The sequence below is a fragment of the Mytilus californianus genome, unplaced genomic scaffold (genome assembly GCF_021869535.1).
Source record: "Mytilus californianus isolate M0D057914Y unplaced genomic scaffold, xbMytCali1.0.p SCAF_7, whole genome shotgun sequence".
Lineage (NCBI taxonomy): Eukaryota > Metazoa > Mollusca > Bivalvia > Mytilida > Mytilidae > Mytilus > Mytilus californianus.
In genome coordinates this window covers 90,800,443-90,816,523 of record NW_026262723.1, presented here as the reverse complement: position 1 = coordinate 90,816,523, position 16,081 = coordinate 90,800,443, and the positions used below count along the sequence as shown (strand labels likewise).

The window sequence follows — 16,081 nt, the reverse complement described above, 5'->3', positions numbered from 1 at the left end:
TTTAAGTATTTTTATTATTAGTATTGGGACAGTAACACCTTGTGAACGCAACTTTTCTGATGCTATTTGAAAGAAAGCTCTCATACGTGGGACAATTGTTTGTCAATATATTTGGTTGACTCAATTATACTGCCAATTTGATTTGACAATTTTTACGGGAGCTATTGGACTTTGACTATTAAGTGGAGTAAAGTAACAATAACACCTTGTGAACGCAAGTCCTCTCAGACAGGATTGGTTAGCATCATGTGTACATTGCCATATTATACCGTCAATTTAATTCGACAATTTTTACGAGAGTTGTTGGACTTTGACATTTTTTTGAGTATTGTAAAAGTGTAGACTTATGAAAGCAACTCTCCTGAAAGCTCTCATACTTGGTAGGATTGTTTGCCATCGTGTGTAGTTGACCATATTATACGGTCGTTTTGTTAAGACCACTTTAATGGGAGATGTGGGACTTTTACCATAATTTGACCATTATATATACAGCGTGGGGGATATTTCGCTACGGCGTAGCAATCTTGTTAATATTCTTAGTTATATAATTTTGTAATGTTTGTATGTTCATCTGACACTTGGACCCACAAAGAAAGAAAAATCGTCTCTCAAAGAATGTCAGACTATTCGAGACTTGAAGTTAATGTCAAGAGTATAACATCTGTTTTTCACCAGTAAAAGACAGTATAAAAGGTTATAGTAGATACAGTATAATATTTAGAAAATAAAGAACACATATAAACTAATTTTGAAAGATACAAATATATTCCACTGGTCCCCAACATTTCAGTTTCAGGACAAAATTGATATAGCAACATTTGTGTTTGATAATGCACTATGCGGTGAGAAATATTTCTCATGATTTTGATGTCAATATGTCAAAGTTAATGGTCACAACAGCTGTTGATCAAATATAATTTGGATAAAGTTTTGGTTTCCCAATGTTATCTTTTAAACCATTTGTCTAACTTTTACCAAACACGGTATGACCTTCCCCCAAGGGACGAATAAAACCTATATTGATTTTGATGTCGCTTTATCAAAGGGCAAGGTAAAAACAACAATTTATAAATTGATATTGACAAATTGTGGTTTAAATCAAAATCTTGGGTCAGTAGGTAAATATCACAATACCTAGAGTTAGACTACAATTTTGAGAAAAGTTTATTCCAGACAATGTATTTTGGGTCAGATCTTCACCAATCCTTGTTGGATAATTGACATGGGATGGAAAAATACACTTTTTGATTTTGAATCCAATAGAACAAGGGTCAAGATCACAGCAGTTATTGATATAATGGTAATTGGGTTAAACTTTGATTTCCGGGATAATGTTTTTTAGTTAGATATCAAACCTTGACCAATCTTAGTTTGAATAAGACCTTTGGTAAGGACGAGACCCCATTTTACTGGTCAGGTATAAGGTAAAGGTCACATCTTTGGTGAATAATATGCCTTTTGGGATGAAGAAGACCTCTAACCATTTCAAGGTAACTTGGTCAAGGTCAAATTACACAAGCAGTTAATAGACTGTAATTTGCTGATATATTTTGTTTCCATAATTGTTAAAGTCTTTTTTATCTTCAGGGCATAAAAAATTTTGTTCCGGACTCAACAATCTGCTACAAATCCATAGTGTTTTGTTTTTTTCTATTCACATATTCACATACTCTTTACCATAATCTGTTCAGTTCTATAAGTAAATTCTTTTCTAAATTTTTATTTGATACTATAGGTGGTACCGTAGACATTTCTGCCCAACAAGTTTTAGAAAACGGCGAGCTTAAAATAATTCACAGAGAATGCGGTGGTCCATGGGGCGGCGAATGCATTAACAAACAATTCGTAAATATGCTTAAAGAACTTTTCGGAAAGGAAGTTATGAAACAGTTTAAAAAGAACAACGGAGAAGATTTCTTACAATTACTGAGAGATTTTGAAGTGAAGAAAAAAATATTTAGAGTAGAAGACGAGGAGTCAGTAACCATTCGCATGCCTTTAAGTCTGATTGAACTGTTCCTTGATATTGAAGAATCAGACGTTGCAACAAAAATTGCAAGTTCAAGATTTAATGAAACTGTACGACTAAAACGAGACAAACTATCTATTGCAGGATCTTTAGTTCAAACATTTTTTTCTGAGACTATACGAATGATCATTGATGAAGTATTATCCATATTGAAACATGAAAGATGCTCTGATGTAAGTGCAATAATGATGGCAGGTGGTTTTTCAGAGGCCGACACATTACAACATGCAATTAAAAAGCAATTTCAATCGTTGGAGGTTTTTATACCAACAGATGGGTCTCTTTCGGTGTTGAAAGGAGCTGTTGTATATGGTCACAATCCCGATGTAGTATCATCAAGAGTATGTTACTATACCTATGGTATTAGACTTGCAGAAGAATTCGACTCAAAGATACACGATCCGACAAAGAAGTTTTTCTGGGACGGAAGAGAATGGTGCTCTGATCTCTTTAATGTTCTTTTCGAAATTGATGAAGAAGTACATATTGGACAAACAAGAACTATTCATGTCCGTGAAACATTCCTTACACGGTATACAGATAAGTATAGACATGATCCAAAGACATTCCAATTTATGGTAAGTACTAAAAAGGATCCCTTCTATACTACAGATGGAACTTGCGTGAAACATGGATCTATAATCGTCTCTCCGCCAAATGGAATGTGGCCACGAGTAGTTGATGGCCAGATATTACTCAAAATTGCTGGAACTGAGCTAGTCGGAACGTATGTAAATAAAGATACACTTGAAAAAACGTCCGTTAGATTTGAATTTTTACCGTCAATAAGCAAAAGCCCAGAGAGAAAAAGATTATTTGATCCGTTCTATCTAGACATTTAGCATTGAATTAAGCTTGTCAATAATTCTAGTACAGGACTATTATGTTATAGCTTTTTTATGCTATCACAATCTTGGCCAATATTTTCAATTTTCAGCCAAAATGAAATAGCTCGTGAACATATATGATGCAGAGTAATTCATAAGCAAAATAAAGTTATTGTTTATAGTGCATTTCTTTTATTAGCACACATGAATGTGCATACTTAAATACTTATAAAAAAGTATAAACAAAAAATACCAAACTCCAAGGCAAATTCAGAAAGGGAAATCAATCAACGGAACAAATGTAAAACAACTGCCATATTCCTGACTTGGTACAGGCATTTTCCGAAGAAATGGTAGGTTAAACCTGGTTTTATAGCTAGCTACACTTCCCACTTGTATTCCAGTTGCTTTTTAGTTCCGTTATATTGACAAAATATAATATATAGTTCATTAGTTACATCTTATATAACTAGCACTTATTTGATTTGAATTAATAAACACAACTATAAAACTTATTTTAATTAACCTAAACAGCAAAATAATGTGATTCAGAAAGCTAAGACTATGTTCTATCTTGCAATCAGTAATATCTTTTTAAATACCAGGTATACAAGTTAATTATTTTTGCTTTAGTTGTGTAGTATACAAATAAAATCCTCTGGTATTCTTTCTCTTTGTTTTAAGGTTAATATGAAATTTTACTGTTTACCTCACCGTTTTATTTTTTTGGGGGGTTATCTTCTCGTTCTTCTTATAAGTTATGTCTATTTCACAGACGCTTGAGGCATAAACCTTTTTTTTTTCTTTTTTTTTGTGTTTAATTTTTTTTACAGATTATAATATAAATCATATTACAAGAAATAAGGTTATCAGGTAGGAGGACATGATGACATTATTGATGAATTTCAATGCTTTATTTTATGGTAATGTCTATCCTTTACCAATTCATCAGAATACTAAAAAAAATGTTAGCATAAAAATGGTAAAGACAAAAGAAATACAATTAAATAGATTTAAATGAGATTTTTTTGGTATTAATTCATTGGTATGTCAGTGTTTAAATTGAACAAATAACTGAAAAGTAAAACTCAAATAATTGCCTTTTTTTGGCATTTCATACGTTGTGGATACATAATTAGTTCGTTTTTGCCCCGAGAGACGTCTTTGAGCTAAAGGTTTGATAACAATAAATAAGATATTTTACAAGCGAACGAAATATGCAGATAATCTTTAATTGAGGGTAAGCGAAGAAGGACACCTTTTGGCCCCTTGAATTCGAAAGTCAAAATGCTTTATAAATTTATCAAGTAATATCCTTCAGATAATTGTCAGACATTAGTCTTTCATATTTGATTATATGTAATTTTGAATTATAAAAACTGCCAACATAGTTTCGCCTTGAGATCATCGTGTCATTTTGTTATGAGCCTATCCTTACAGAAAAACAAACTATTAAACTTTTTAAATTAAATTCTTTTTTGTGACCTCATCTTATTGGCAATTAAGTAGATTGGTATCAAAAATGAAACCCATATGTGTCAAACATATGTAATTAAATGTTGTACTCCTGGACTTTTATGAATTTAAAGATTGTGTAACTATTTAGAAAAATAAACACTGAGTATTCAAAGAAAGAGCATCTAGAAGAGAGGCGAAAGATACCAAAGGGACATTCAAACCCATAAGTCGAAAATAAACTGACAACACCATAGCAAGAAAGAAAAGGACAAAAAGACAAACAACAGTACACAAAACACTACATAGAAAAATAAAGACTGAGCAACACGAACCCCACCAAAAATCGGGGCTGATCTCAGGGGCTCCGGAAAGGTAAGCAGATCCTGCTCCACATGTGATACTCGTCGTATTGCTCAAACCCAGTGATAAGTCTAATTCGGTAGTTCACATTCGGGGAAAAGAGGACGGGATTGTGGTTACGACAGTTGGAACATATTCGTCGTCATTTGTAAAACAGATATTCTATAACGGTCAACCAACTCTTGGTTTTATAGCTTCCTTGTGAGCAGCAATCCTCTATCAAGGAAATCATGATAGGAAATACAAGCCCTGGAATATCGTATCAAATGTGAGAGATATACTCCATATGCAGGCACTGATGGAATGTTGTTACATAAAAATGGAAGTTCACAACTTGGAAGCTGAAATCATCCTTTTTTTGTCGTAAAGATGTCTTTTCAACCGACCCTCATTGTAAATTTCTATATGTAAGTCAAGATATGAGACAGACTTAACTGTATCTGTTGTATCCTTTATCTCAAGTTCGATGGGATAGATGTTTCATTTTCTATTGTAACTTATCAACATACAATGGTTCTATAAAATTTACTGATTGTATTCTTACTATATTGGATTTTCTTGTTAATAAGAACTAATCAATCATATCGTAAAAACCCTCATATTTTGCTGAACCGTTTTAATTTGATACTAGAAAGAATTGTTAAAATAACTATGAACATTGTACCTTTAAGTTATCTTGATGTTTCCTTCACACGGCTGATATTTGGTAGATACCTCATCTTCTGCTAGGGGAAAAAAACGGGAAACACAAAACCTACCCAAATTCCCGACCATTCTCTTAAAAATTTTAAAGGCCAAATAAAGTATGAAGTTAATGAGCATACAATTTATAATAAGCTATATAGTATGATAAATATAATAAGCATTACGTAAAGATAATTTTGGTGCAAAATGTGAAATACAATTATAAAGCAAACAATAAAAAGACTAGTTGCAGAGTGTCATTAGTTTACTTAGGTACATTAGAAAAGAATATTTTGCAAATATTGTTTAACACAGCTTAAATCTCTATGAACATTTCAACTGTATATAAATATATATACATGTATATCAAAACAAATAATATAAGTTTTGCTCGAATGAAAAAACCGGAGACAGCCGATGCGCATTTTTCTTTAAAGGCTTACCCTGGAAATGATTTTGTTTTCCCCCCTAATTATCCGCAAACTTCAGGATGTTTTTCTGTATTTAGACATTTACTCTAAACCATATTAGCCACAGGTCACAGTGTTTGCCTTTTGATTAGAACTATTTACAAGAAAATCTAATAAAACGATGTCTGGCATTTAACATTGAAGGCTTTTTATGCAATGAGGCATTAGGTAAAGTTATAAGGCATGCATAAACAGAAACATTGATTTATTCAGATGTATGCGGGAGATTTGACGTAAATTTTAGGTTATGACATTTCTCTGCATTGAATCGTTACCACATCTAATTTGGCAACTAGATTCTCATTCAAGTTGTTCAAATGATATGACTGTGCTTGAAGCTCTTTTGGAAAACGAACAACGACTGAAAGAAGAGAGGACACTTAATTTTGAAGATGGGGCATTCAGGCTTCAAATATCTGCACAGGATAAATTAAAAATTTTAATCAAACAATGTTTATTTTTCAAGTTTTCAATCCTCATATCGGTTTTTAAAATTTTTGAGTGAACAAAAAAAGATTTATAGTTTACTTTACGAAATATAGCCATAGAATAGATTATTTAGTAAATATTAACAGATACTTATATCCTTTTTTAGTCATTTCACTGAGGCAAATTAATGAAATAATAAACCAACTTTTAGTGTGTGCAGAGGACTTTTAAACAATATGTGGTATTTATCTTTTACTTCGTCTAAGGTACAATATGACACAATCCATCCTCACTTCTTTCTGTCGTTGTTCGCTTTCCAAAAGAGCTTCAAGCACAGTCATATCATTTGAACAACTGGAAATTATTCTACAAATCAATTGTCAGATACAAATCTGAATGTGATCTGAAAAATAAACGTTCCTAAATTCCCACAACAATTCCAAATTCTGTTCATATGGTTAACGATACAAAATTATTTCAAAGCATTGTTTTCAAATCATATTCTTTTTCTTTTAACCAGTCTACATTTCTACTTCTACTTCTACTTTGTAGTGACCGCCTTCAACACGTTGAAGTTTATGTCACTTGTACTGCGCATTGCTTTGTGGAGACGTATATACAGTGAAAAATTTCACATTTTTTTATAATTAAAATCAAAAATTGATAATAACATTTTTACATAGTGGTAGTGTATATTTTTATTTTATTTCTTTTTAATATTAAGATAAAACTATTTACACATGATGAATTTACTGACTGTAGGAGTAGGTTGAGATGGCTGTTTTGAACGACTCTATAGAGTCGCTCATAACAATACTCAGAGGAAGGCTGTTCCAGTTTTTAATTGTTCGTGGAAAAAATGATTGTTGGCGTATTTGTGTTCTGCAGGATGGAATTTGGTATGAGAGTGCGTGCATGTTCCGGGACTGTCTGAGCGGTTTCATTCATGTTCAGAACGCTTAAAAATAGTTGATAGTTGCATGTAGTGTGTCATATTCTTTATTATGCAACTTACTTTAGACTGCTAACATCACACTCTGAAATTTGGAAATACCAAAGAAGTGATGTAATTGAACAAATAATCATTGTACAAGGAATATCTCTCAAACTATGTCATAATAGCATTAGTTTAGAACCCATATTTACCCTTCGTTAATCTATTAATATTATTTTTAGGTTCTTCAAATTCCAAATTTTTTGAATAACATACAAACTTATATGTTACAATCATTCGTTAAATTTGATTGTCAAGGTGAAATAAATTTCACAAGCATAGACAATGGAAATATTATATTGACGTCTATATATAGTTCCACGCATAGAGTAAGACTGAGATATAAATGAAAAGATGTAATATTATCAAAATTTTACATGAGTCAGTTAAAAAATTTCTAAAGTTTCATTACTGTCTTTAACTGAACTGTAACGTGAAAATTGAAAGACTATGAAATTGCAAAAAAAGTAGCGTTTCTACAAAAACCGCGACTTCAATTTTTAAAATTTTAATTAATTTGAATGATACAGCAATCCAACGCCAATTTCGTTTTAACATAGATTGACCAGAATAATCAATAACAGTACAAAGAATCTAATGGTTTGTTAAAAAGGGGCATTAGCTACGAATTCAACATAAAAATAAGATATTATTTTTTTTTCGATTATTTATAAATAAAGGCAACAGTAGTATACCGCTGTTCAATAGTCAAACATCGATTAAATGAAAACAAATCCGGGTCACAAACCAAAACCGAGCTCGAGGGAAACACATCAACTATAAGAGGAAAACAACGGAACAACAGAAACACTGAACTGCAACAAAAACAAACGCCAACTTACATAGAAACGAACTATTTGATAACAACTGCCATATTCCTGACTAGGTACAGGACATTTTAAGAAAAAAATGGCTAGCCAATCCTCCCGCTTATATGGCAATGTTAAAAATACCACTAAAATGACAACATAACATGACAGGAATACAGTACAAACAAACACAAGAACACTCAGGACAGAGAAACACATATATAAATAATATAATAGTACATTACAACATTTAAACCACAGAATAATAACGGACACCTCCCATGAATCCACCACAGCACACCAGGATACCACAAACGAATTATAAACTGTGCGTCACACGAATGTATCAACGCCACAAAAAGTGACGTCTTTTTTGTGACTTTATATTATCACAGGTAAATTTCTAAAAATTGAATATATTTGTTTTATTGTAGACACGAATATAAGATTGAGTTTGTAATGGTGTTATTTTATGTATTTTCTAACCATGACAATAATATTAAAATGAATTGTGTTTGTAATGGTGTTATTATTTGTATTTTCTAACCACGTAAGTTTTTCTTCTAAATCAAAACTGTGTATTAACAAAAAAATCCTTTGCATATAATTGCGTTAAACTAAAAATCATATAAATGAAATAGCTGATTAATTATATTAACTTTTACATACATATAGAAAAAAAAACTGTTATATAAGGCAAGATCATGTAAGACCAAACAGTAAACACACTTGTAAACAAACGACATAAAACAAAAACACTGTAGACGAACCACGAGTAACTCGACTATACTGACAAATAAGACATATGTGAAATGTACCGAATGAATGTATAGAAGCGGAATTAAAAAAAAGATATAATATTTCTCTATTAGCAGTCAGTTTAGTTCAATTCGTCAAAATAAGCTAAAAACATCACTGTTGTATTATTGCAAGTCAATAATTCAACTATTTTGAATCCGTATTCATGCAACCTTTTAAATTGACATTTAGAGGTGATGGGTGGGTTCATCATGTGGCTCATTCATTAAAAAGAAAAGAATTTCCACATAGAAAAATATAACCAGGAATAACCATTTCGTTAACTGATCCGGCCCACAAAAAATCATTCTTATGCAGGTAAAACGATGATTTACATATATTTTAACCTATGACATGAGATCAAACAGACCTAGAACATCCGATTTCACGTGCTCGCTTTATACGTATATTCATATTTATGTTTATATCGGATTATATGAACGTCGGCAGTCTTCTGATGTCATCTCGATGGTTGATTCGATGACGTCTGGTCTAAAGCCGTACGAAATGCTGATACATTATAGCGAGCCCATGCATTGTTTCTTTTGACCTTAATGTAATTTAGATATTCGTTCTAGTAACTATAAATAAAATTTGGGTCAAATCGGTGCACATGAATTTGACAGCTAATGCCCCCTTAATAAAACATTGACAAATCACATTGTGAATATTGATGATTGAAACCTTACAGGAATTGATTTCAAGACGAATATAAACAAGTTTACACTAAGAATCAAGGTCTAACAACCACGAGATATTTAATGAGTGTTTACAAAGAAAGTTTTGTGATGTAAATGTTAAATCAATTATTTGAAAGACATTTACAGAATTTATAGTTCTATCTACTCCTACATCACACATCTTGACATTTGTATCATAAATAAGCAATTTGTTATTCAGGTTTTGTTTGGTTCGCGTAACACATTCACCTCTTTTGAGTGACCGATGAAATAAAATCTCAGCAAATCGTCTCAGAAAACGTTAGATTGTTTAACGTGTCATTATAAGGTATGACTTAACAAATACCAAAAAAACAAGCTTACATTTGGTTTTTTCTTCTTCTCTTTTTGATAAATATAATTTCTGTAAAGCAAAGTTTCGGTAACTAAAAATATAGTTTCAATATTGCAGATATAGTTTCAAGGCTCAAACTATATCATCGACTTTATATATATTTTACAAATGTATCAAACTTACTTTCCCCCTTGCCAAAAATAGTGACCTCCGTCTACTTATTTTTTGTTATGTGGCTGTATACAGTCAATCTTGCTCCCTGTTAGGTCTTTACGTTTTATGATAATATCAGATATTTTGGTTAATCGTATATATATTGGAAACTTTCTTACTCCTTTTTGTATTTCATAGTTTTATATTTTACATCAAAAGAACATAAAAATAGATTTGAATTAAATATACCATGACAAATATACACCTTATTTTATGTACATGAAGTGCTTCCAACCAACGTTAAGGAAACTTGCGAGCGAATTTCTGTGTAAAAATATAAAGTAAAATACCATTTCACAACATCTTTCAAGCCCCCCTGCTAGCCTCTTTATCTTATCTGAACGGATCTGACCTTGACGTACATAATGGTTCTTGTTTGGAATCCCTCGATTGGGAACACTTATTAAGCGTCTTATTCTGTCCATGAAAGCTTGTTTTAATATTTGTCGTTTTTTGTTTGGTATTAATTTTGAATTGAATTTTGAATTTCATTGTTTTAATTGTTTCTTCTAATGTTTCTTGTTAGCGTTATTTACTGTCTTAACAATATTGACTCCATGAATAAAGTTGAGTACCTTTGTTGTACCTATAAGAGAAAGACAGGTTTAATAGTATTAGCCAATATAAAGGGCTTCTATATTTTTGATAAACGCAATATTAATATTCATATTAGAGCTAATTTCATAATGCTTGTAGATTTAGACTTTCGTTTGCTTGCTTGCTTTGTTTGTATGTATTTTTTTTAAAAATATCTATGGATTTATAGTTTATTCCTTCACCATACGAGGTCAGTCAGTCTTGATCCTGTATTCATAATAGGTTATTCTTTTATCTTAAAATCTAAGTTCTCGATCTGGTTGCTTTAGTGAGAAAACGTTACCAAATGAGATGATTTTCTTTTTGATTAGTCTATTATTGTCTATAAACTGTATTCTATTCTGTGGTAAATGAATTGTAATTTGTTTCGTTGTTTAATATTTTGTAATTTCCTTATATATATTTCTACTTTATTTCCCGTGAAAACTGATATCGTCAATTATTACTCTTGTAATTTGAATCTTCGGTAGAAGATTGGAAAGTTATACATTTTATAGCTCTAACTTTTTGCAGTCTATACCAAATGTTTATCTAACACAGAACGAACAATTGACTTTCAATCAGGCATTCGATGCCTCAAAAATATTACTTAAAACTGTTAAATTCATGACAAAATAAGACATGAAGTCCGATTAGAATGTCGAGTTATCCCTCCGTCAAGTCATCCTGGCAGTAAACAATGTTAAAAGAAAAATAGGAATAGTTCATCTTCAGCAAATAGCTATTCTTTGTAAATTATCCTTTCAAGTAAACCATTGTAATATTATGGCCGTAGATAGATAATTTTATTTAAATTTTTATGTTTTCTAAGGTATGTTTGTTTTACAGGGATAAATTTGAAACATTTATAAAATCTTGATAATTTTACAATAAAGATTAACCCCCCGCCCCCACATCTAATATAGAATATAAAGCGGGGCATTACATTTGCGAGTCAAGATTATTACAGCTTTTGATTACATTTGCGCATTCATTTTACAGGTTTTTATTATAAATTTATCCTTAAGGCTGTACAATCCAAATCTCCTTGACTGCTCTTGATCATCTTCTCTATACACATATAGTTCTGCTGTTCATGTTATAGCTATAAGCATGGGCCATGACATCATAACAATGAATAACTGAGACAGATAAAACAAAACCGATCTTAAAATATCAAGGCTCTTAGGCCATGTATCCAGAAGTGCATTAAAATCTATGCTATACCTATGCTATACCATGAGCACATAGTCATCTAAGACTTTTAAGAATACCGAGATAGTGGATACCTTGTCGTCCTCTCACGACAAATAAGTTGTTTTTTTCCAGCAGACGCAGCATCACACAATCTTATTTTGTATACCCTAATAATTATTTGGAATGCCTAACTAAAGAACGTGGAATTAAAAGCAAATCTGAGAATTCAAGATATACTCCTACATCATTCACAAAAAAACCCAGATATTAGATGTCCATCATTGTCTCCTTTGCTATGAACATACTTACTGGATTCATAAACTTCACAAAAACATATAAAAACGATATACAGCAAGTCTTCTAGATGTTTGACTTCCATTCTTTCTACTTTAAAATGTCCTTCCAAAAAATATTCCGATGAGGAATATTGAAACAGTGGTGTCAATCGGATGTATATTCTAAAGGTCTACTCCAAAATCTTCAATCTCAATCATTATAATTTTAGTATTATTACCAGCCAGCCCAGTAGTTAGGTCTCCTGTGTTGACATGAATTATCATTGATATGGTCATACTTATAAATTACCTGTTTACAAAACTTTGAATTTTTAGAAATTTTAAAGGATTTTCTACTTAATTTCTAAAAAATATCCATTTTATTTAGAAATTTACCTTTGACGTTACTTTTTGTGGCGTTGATCCATTCGAGTTACAGACACCCACTTCGTAATTCTATTAAGCTGTTTTTGTGTACTGTCCTAAATTATTTTAGTTATTCGTTGTTATTCTGTGGTTAACATGTCGAAATGTACTATTATATTATTTATTTATGTATTTCTCTGTCTTTGGTGTTTTAGCATTTATTTGTTTTCTGTTCCCGTCATGTAATGTTGTCATTTTAGCGGTATATTTAACATTGCCATAAAGCGCTGAGGTTTGGCTAGCCACAAAACCAGGTTCAACCCACCATTTTATCTTAAAATGTCCTGTACCAAGTCAGGAATATGGAAGTTGTTATTTAATAGTTCGTTTCTATGAATGTTGCATTGTTGTTTGTTTTTTGTTGCACTTCTGTGTTCTGTTATTTCGTTGTTTTCCTCTTATAGATGATGTGTTTCCCTTGGTGTTAGTTTGTAACCCGGATTTGTTTTCTCTCAATCGATTTATGACTTTTGAACAGTGGTATACTACTGTTGCCTTTATTTATTCTACCCCAGGAATAGATTACCTTAGCTGTATTTGGCAAAACCTTTCGGAATTGTGTGTCCTCAATGCTCTCCAACTTCGTTCTTTATTTGGCATTTTAACTTTTTGATTCAAGCATCACTGATGAGTCTTTTGTTGATAAACGCGAGCCTGGCGTACACAATTTTAATCCTGGTATCTATGATGAGTTTATAATCAAACTTTCCCATGTTCAATTGAAAGGTCACGTATATCTTTGTTACTATTGCCTTTTCTACAAAAACAGGAATCGAAGATACAAATTCCTTGCTTTAGGATAGGAAAAGTATTACTTTGTGAGGACCACACTGCAAACACACCAAAGATGATATCATCAAAATGCAGAACTTTTTAATCGACAGTAAATTTATAAAAATACGGAGATGTGGTATGATTGTCGATTAATATTTTCAAGTAATGTCACAGGAAAAGGAGAGCGCAAAAACTCTCGTTTACTGTTAACCTAACATGATTAACAGAAGATAATCTTGAGCAGGTTTGTCATTTCCTGGCATTGCCCGGTAATATTTCTTCATATCCACGTGCATCTTTGTTTAATAATCTGACCGCATTGCGACCTATGATACAATTATAAAAAGTGCTCAATTTAGAACGAGAGTTTCGATTGATGCTGGTTAGATTTATGTTAGAAATGCGTTTTTTTCAGCACTTGAAAATCCGTGGAGTTGTGGTATATTTATATAAAAATAAGAAGATGTAGTATTATTGTGAATGAGACAATTATTCACAACAGTTCAAATAAGTGAATATAAGTAATTATAGGTCACCATACGGCCTTCGGCAATTAAATGCCCGGCATAAGAAATGTGAAATAATTTAAACGAGAAAACTTACGGCATAATGTATAATAAAATAATTTACGAAAAACAAACAGGACAGATAATAACCCCTAAAATACAGGCTCCTGACATGGGTCGGGCACATCAAGCATGTGGCAGGGTTGAATATGTTTGTGAGAGTTCAACCCCCCCTCCCCAACCTGGGACAGTGAAGTAACAGCAAAACTTAAGAACAAACTGTAAAAATCAGCTGCAATTAGCTTAACTCAAAAGATTGAACGCTCACAAAAACAACTAATATAAAAACAATAAACTCAAAGCGCCGATATAAGAGTATTTGCAGTTACTGAAAGCTAGTCAATTACTAATAGATAAATCATGTTCTTCAAAACTAAAGAATCAATCAGTACACATCCAACGGATTTAGTTTAAAGACGTCATTACAGTCTGATAAACGCATTACCTTGTGCAATGCCAAAATATAATAGACAGTATTGACAGGATGTAGGCTCATGCGTTCTCATAACTGTTTTTTTTCTGTCTCTTCAAATCATGATAAATTAAAGGGTTTAGAGATAATTAATTGACACCGAAAGTCATAACATTTTATAAGGATTACAATAACGGAATATATAAAAAAGAAGTAGAACAGTCGAATGATTCTTTAAAAAAAAATAATAATCTGCACGACACAAAGACACAAGCAAAACATAACAGACATATAACAAACACAGGGCAAATACAGAAAGTATAAGAATTCTTAGTAAAATCATAACTAGATTCAAAGATAATACATGGTAATAAATATAAAGAAATATAATAATGATATACTATTTTGATAGATTGATATTTTAACAACCAGTCGTCTTTCCAATGGGCACACTTGTTTTTGTACTCATCTGAATCAGAATTCGTTAAAAAAAACCTTCACTCAATAACTCACATTTTAGTGAGTGCTTGCATCTCAAATTTCCTAGTGAACTTGAAATTAACTCTACTACTGACACTAAAAAATTATGATCATGATCTTTTCCAGATATTGACACAGATGGACGACATAAAACTAGAATCTTTGACTAATCTAATGATTTCAGCTTTCCCGTAGTCAACTTCCATTTCTCAGCAGTAACATACCCTCTGTCCCATCGTATGGCGTTTACGTTTCTGAATTGATACGTTTACGCTATGTTCACATTATACGTACAACATTGACAGCGGTGTGTGCTGGTGTTTTTGAGGAATAACGAATGCAATCATCACTACATAGGTTTTACGGTCACCATCACGAATTGGTCGACTGATACGGCGTGTCTGTGTCTCAATTCACTAGCGACATGTTTTCACGGTCTTACATTTTTAGAAATTTTTACGAAGTGTGGATGAGCATGCTGGTGATGCATGCATTGCAGGAGACGCTGAGCCTGTCGACGGATCCTATCTCGCTCTTTTTGGAGTTTATGCGATTACTGCAGGTTTTTTAACTTAATTTATTTTCTGAATCAATTTATGACATTTGAACATGTGTAGACTACTGTTGCCTGTATTAAACATTGACTACATATTACAAATTGAAATGAATTTAAAATATCAAAAAGTAAAAAACACAACATAAAAAGCAATACTAGACTGGTGATGTCGTTGTCGTCAAATGTAAGGATGGCGATTTATGTATGAAGCATCATACAACTCATTTTGTTGCAATGATATACATGTATTTCTAAACAACCGAAAATGTCACAGTGTTTGTTTATTATCTTCATTTGTCTTCTTAATCGATTTATGAGATTTGAACATTGGTCAAAAACTGTATATATACCGCTATATTTTATACTAAACATTTGAATTGAAAATTATATTAACTGCGGATCGAAGATTTAATGCGAAAGGTTTTTATACATTTTCTATATAGTGTAGTGGTTTTGTAATTTCCCATATTACTATTTGAGTAATGCACGAATATTATACAAATTGCAAACTTTAGTCTATATAATAGTGAATTTAACATTTTACAAAGAACACAACTACTGACATTTTTTGCCACCTAAAATGACGTCTGAATTGATGAAATGTGTTGGTTTGCTTCTATTCAATTTATTATATAATTTATCCACCCTTGCTTACTTGGACTTGTTTGAGTAATACATTTTATTTCTCCTGTAAGGTAAGGTGGATTTACATTTTATATCTACAACATAAAATA

The 16,081-nt window shown here is 31.8% G+C and overlaps 1 protein-coding gene across 1 annotated transcript in view; it reads left to right on the top strand.

Annotated features, from left to right (window-relative positions):
• Positions 1–16,081, top strand: part of LOC127709556 (heat shock 70 kDa protein 12B-like) — a 44,706-nt gene that overhangs the window by 7,986 nt on the left and 20,639 nt on the right. The window lies entirely within an intron of this gene.